This window comes from Acyrthosiphon pisum, chromosome A1 (assembly GCF_005508785.2).
Source record: "Acyrthosiphon pisum isolate AL4f chromosome A1, pea_aphid_22Mar2018_4r6ur, whole genome shotgun sequence".
NCBI classification, from domain to species: domain Eukaryota; kingdom Metazoa; phylum Arthropoda; class Insecta; order Hemiptera; family Aphididae; genus Acyrthosiphon; species Acyrthosiphon pisum.
In genome coordinates, this window is record NC_042494.1 from 76,563,242 (window position 1) to 76,568,979 (window position 5,738).

The 5,738-nt window shown below is 29.9% G+C and overlaps 1 protein-coding gene across 1 annotated transcript in view; it reads right to left on the reverse strand.

Annotated features, from left to right (window-relative positions):
- The window catches only part of LOC100164509 (valine--tRNA ligase), a 19,506-nt gene that overhangs the window by 12,511 nt on the left and 1,257 nt on the right, over positions 1-5,738 (reverse strand). The window contains exon 2 of the mRNA XM_029487552.1: positions 3,870-4,100. The gene's annotated coding sequence lies outside the window, so the exon portion shown is untranslated. The remainder of the gene's footprint in view (positions 1-3,869; positions 4,101-5,738) is intronic.

Here is a 5,738-nt window from a genome sequence, read left to right on the forward strand (position 1 = left end):
TGTTGGTCGACACGATCATATTTTATTAATTTATTATCACATTTTGGTGAACCAATCAGAAAATAGGATTTTACACGACACGACACGACACGGGCAGTTGTGAACCCGCCTTAAGGTATTTACCTTGATTACCGATAACCAATAACCGCTTCGGCGCTTCCAGCATTCAAAAACTAAAAGCGGTTATCGGTTTTTGGTTCTCAAATTTACGGTTTTTACAGGTTTTCGTTACAAACCGTTTACCGGTTTTAAGCCCTGGAATATACCTACCTAGTATATTAGGTATCGGCATGTTAGAAAACGATCTTACGGTGACACTCGAATAGCCAAAAATAAACGTCAATCGATACATCTGTATAGGTACCTACAAATAAATAGCTATTGCATAACATAGTAATAGTAGGTAGGTTTATCTATACATCATGTATACATACTGCAAATTTGAATGCATTTCTTTATTCGACTTGTGCATATAAAACACTGTCGGAATCGTCACCGCTTTATATACTTGATGACATTATTCAACTTGCGGTTCATGGTTGAGCGGCCAAACGAATTGGTACATACTACATGCATACAATATATCATTATTATGTAGGTACTCACCTATATATTATATATGTTTGTAATGGCCAAGCCGCAGTAAGTGGCCTGTATACGAAATGAGTCAGTGAGTCACTGTAGTTGACGTCCACATATAGGTAGGTATAGGAACAATCCTATGAACTACGTATATACTATTATACCGTTAAACATTCGATCATTATATTCGTCGGGCCTCCGTGACAGCCGTTGAATTGTCAATTATGGTATCCAGCCATTATTATTATAAGTATTTTGCATAATATATTATATTAGAATATTGGTACTGTGAACTGTCGTCAACGAAAATGTCTAAAAAATAAAATGAAATGTTACGAGAATAGTTTTAGATTTGAAATCTCGGGTAATAGCGAGTTGTGTGTTGTGCATAATTACATAAATTAAAAGTTACAATATTTGAAGATTAAAACGCTGTTATAAAACAAAAACTATCTTCCGAATGATTTTTCGCTTGAAAATACAAATAAATAATTCAAACATATTAGTATGTTTGTATTTTTTGTTATTAATCATTTGTTTTATTTATCTCAGGATTGGTTAAAAATAGAAAACTTTTTTGGCGCAGTGGAAATTCTGAAATACGACTAATTAAGAATTATTAAGATCTTAAAATATATAACCTATTATTTTACTATTGTTTAGCCTGTTTCAGTAAATATAAGACCACAAACTTATTAAATTTTAATATATACTGTAATTATTTGCGTTGTTCAGAACAAAGGGGAAATCATTAAACATAATAATTGATGCAGCTAATTATTATAACAATTTTAACGGAACGAGATAAATATGATTAATTGGAAATTATTTAAAAATGTAAATTAAAATTGTACATTATTTGTATATCTAAATATCTATCGTGCAAGCAGGTTTGAAAATGGCTCATAAAAATGAACTTCAATGAGTCTTAGTAGGTATAATAATATACCCAAATATATATTATGTACTATCACTACAATAAGTATACCTTTATTTATTTGGAGTTAACTGGGTCTAGCTGATGAAACAAAAGCGTACGAAATCGTTTGGACATAACTATAGTCTCTATAGACTATAAATATTAGGAAAGAAATTGTTCAGTCGGGTCAAATAAAGGGTTTTTATGGTAATGAAGGTCATCAATGCGATCATTTTCAACCTTGTGATTTACCACGTTCTCTGGTAAAGCTAGTATACTTTATTTGAAATAATGTAAGATATTTATCGAATACCTACTGAATAATATAAGTCATAAGACTTTGTCCAGTTTCGGATTGTGGGTACAACTTTAAATTTATAAGAATATTCGCAAAAATGTAGAATATACGAGTTTTGTTCAAGAGCAAGGTTTCTGCGCATTCTTAATGTCAAGTCTCAAGGACAAATCTATTATTTTTTTTTTAGAATTAATTATGCTACATTTAAACGAAAAAGCACGTTTACAATATTACGTGTACAAATGTAGGATAATAATATGGCCGATTGCCAAGGCGGCAAGGTGGTAACAGAATAACGCAATGCAGACCGAACTGTGATACTACCATCATCATCAGAGATAGGTATAGTATATAAATATATAATAATACAATACACTATGTAATGGTCTCAGATTTACATAAATATACATTTTTTTTAAAAAAAATTTTGGTCCGAGACCAATTTAGGTATACATATTTTTACGATAAATTATACACGTATCTATAGGAAATATTATAATATTATATTGCAAATATGTATTATTATATACCAAATAATATTACAAAGCAGTAAGCACAAGCGTTAACGAAAAGTTAAAGAGCGGAACAGTGATATATATAAATAGCATATTTGTGTGATGTGAACTTCATTGACCTTATTTTATGGCTATTGCACCGTGGTGACATTTTAAGTTGTTAGAACGTAATATTTGTGGTTTACAGTGAGGTTAAATTTATTGTACCGACCATTTATATGAATGTTTTTGGAAACATTTTTTTTTATAAGCGTTGAAAAAAAATTAATTCAAAAAATCACGAACATTTATAAATTATTTTGTATTAAAAAATTCTTAAAAATTCTTAATTTATGTATAAATATTAAATACGTGTGAATAAACATTTTTTTACTAGTGACAAGTCTTTGGTGTCTTTTTAGTAATTTTAGTAGAATTAAACAAAAAAGTTTAGCATAAACCATATTATATAAGCCATATACGTTATTATTAATGATTAAGTTTCAAACTTTGATGACATTGGATTCACACGTAAAATAACGACTTCTCCTCAAACGGTTTTTGATATTTTATTACAATTCATAAATATTAATCGTAGAAACTTAGAAATTAAGACAAACACTTGAAACATTCCACTGTTACTTTAATTATAATTTTCTAAGCACATGCATAACCTATTTATTTTCAGTGTTGATAGATAACAATTTTTAAACTGCTAAAAAGTTTGAAAATTTAAAAACAAATCCTACATAAGTTGTTATTATAGCAATTTAAAAATACTTATAGAAAATAAATCGTTATGAATTTTTTTAAACTTATGAATTCCAAAATTTGATAAAGTTTGTCAAAATCACGATAATTTTCAAATTATTTTTTAGTTAGGTATAAATTCATTCAATTTTTAATTTTAAAAACTGCAGTGTAAGGCTGGCAATTGAATACAAAGTTCCTAGGCGCGGATCTAGGAATGAAAAAGGGGAGGAGGCTAGATTAAAAATGTACGAGCCCAATCACTCCTAAATGTCAACAAGAAATATAATATAATATGTTTTAAGTATTGTATTCTTCAGTCCCCTAACCTCTTTACTTTAGTTCATAAACTGAAAATTAAGGTAATCTTTGAAATATTTTAAGTACCGAAATACCGAATGCTTCAGCCGCAATAGTCCCCCTCCCGTTTGTGTCCATGCCTGAAGGTTAGGTTTAGGGTACGTTTATTCTTATAGCAACCTAAAAATCTCAAAAATAAATATCCACAATATTTTTTTTATAGACATTTAAATTTTGACTAAACTGAATATTTAAACGAAGAACAATGGTTTTGCTATTTAGTTGTAATTCAAAAAATATTATTCATAGGGATTTGAAACATTTAGCCACAATGTATATTAATATTTATTATATAAAGAATGGTATTTTTAAAATATTTAGATTAATTTTAAGCTATTTATACCATACGAACCTATAATCATACCGATCCATGGTACGTTGGCATTGACTAATAACTTACAACTTATAATAGTATCTACGTAGTATAAAAGCTAGTACCTAATATAATATAAATTAAATTAATTACCTTTTTCTTCTTCTCTTAGCTTTTTAGCTCATTTCGGCGCTTCAACTATTTCCCGCAACCATTCTCCATCACCACTCTCCTCTAGTCTTGATCCTGGTGCACAATTTTGTAGTTCTGATTTGACTGTATTCATCCACCTCCGCTTAGGTCATCGTCATCCTCTAGGTCTTTTCCCATTCAATATTTCTGTCATTAGTCATTACCGTTGGACCTCTACTCTCCAGACATGACCTGCCCATTCAAAATGTTTGGCTCTTATAAATTTCGTTGATATTGGGCGTTATAGGTACATAAGATAAATTTCCTTATTGGTACTAATTCTGTACCTATTATTTATTAATTTATTTTATTAATTTTGTACATCATATTATGTTATACGTAGCCCATATAGTTACTAAAATCATAACACACTATATAATAATATTATAGTCGTTGTTGAGTACACGAATAATAATAATAATAATAATATTGCGTTTTCCCGGAAGAGAACAACGGATGGGCCGCGTGCCAATATAATAACGGGACACAATATATTATACGTACTTCAGTGAAATCGATCGCTAAAACGTAGGTAGGTACTCGGTAATAGGTACAAAGTTGAAATCCTCGTGAAACGAACTTTTTTTTTTGTCCCATCAAAACAGATAATATTATTATGTTACGTAGTTACAAAGTACTGTCATTGGATATGATATATTTTAATATTATGGTAAGTACCTAAATTCATATTGATAAATTATATTATAATATTTGTTTCGTAAATTGGAGTATCCTCGTTAATTATTTAAATTTCGAAGAATTACACTAGTAAACCAGCTAAATTATCAGTGTCAGCCTGGCACACCAAAATCTCATGGGCTCATAATGAACTATTTTGGGCTCTGTAAAGAAAAATTGTGCCTACAAAATACGTACGCTTAAATATTTTAATAAATTCCTGGAGGAGTCCCTACTATCCCTATTTAGGCTAAGAACACGCCACGCAAATAAAAAAAAAATTTTAGGCGCTAAAAAAAAACAAAAATCTAAGGGGCCCAGCGACAATGGTCAGGCTGACACTGTCTATCATCTACAAACTTTATAGTTCTTTATCATTGTAATTCAAACATATATTAGATTATGATAAGAGGGAGGAATGTATTGGTTTGTACCATATGTCTATAAATAAATGGACTGATACCAGATATTGACATACAATTTAATCCATTCACCTATATCCATTAATAGCGAGAGAGAGAAGTTTATAGGGGACGAGCAGTCCATGTATAACAATAACATACGTATATTATGTCTTATTATGCTTTTAACTAACAACACGATTATAGATAGTATGATATTCATCTATATATTTTATAAAATATAACAAATCAAATTAATTTGCAAAGGTAATGTAGTGAAAACATTGAAATCCATTGCACGTTTAATGACTATCCTTAAATATTAATGTGTTCATTCAATATGGGTTCTTACTTATATTTATTGATTTTAGTTATTATATACATTATTTAACTAAGCCATGGCAGTATATACAGACTACAGAGACCGGCTATTGGGCATTCGTCTCGCTTCGCTTAACCCGCCGTAGAACAGTGGTTATTATACATTTGAATGCAATGATAAATAACCGCATTTTAAAAACTGTGAGTATTAGTAAGGGGCCAGTTGCACCATCTACGGTTAACTTCGATTAAGCTTAAATCAGCTGATAACAGATATTTAACCGGGCCAATTCGGCCGATTAAACTCTGGTTAACTTTAATCAGAGACGGTGCAACTAGCTCTTAGGTATGGAATAGGATTACTATTGTTTTAAATATTGTGATTTGGTATATAATTATAACGTTTGTTTTTTAAAATTTTTAAGGTAGG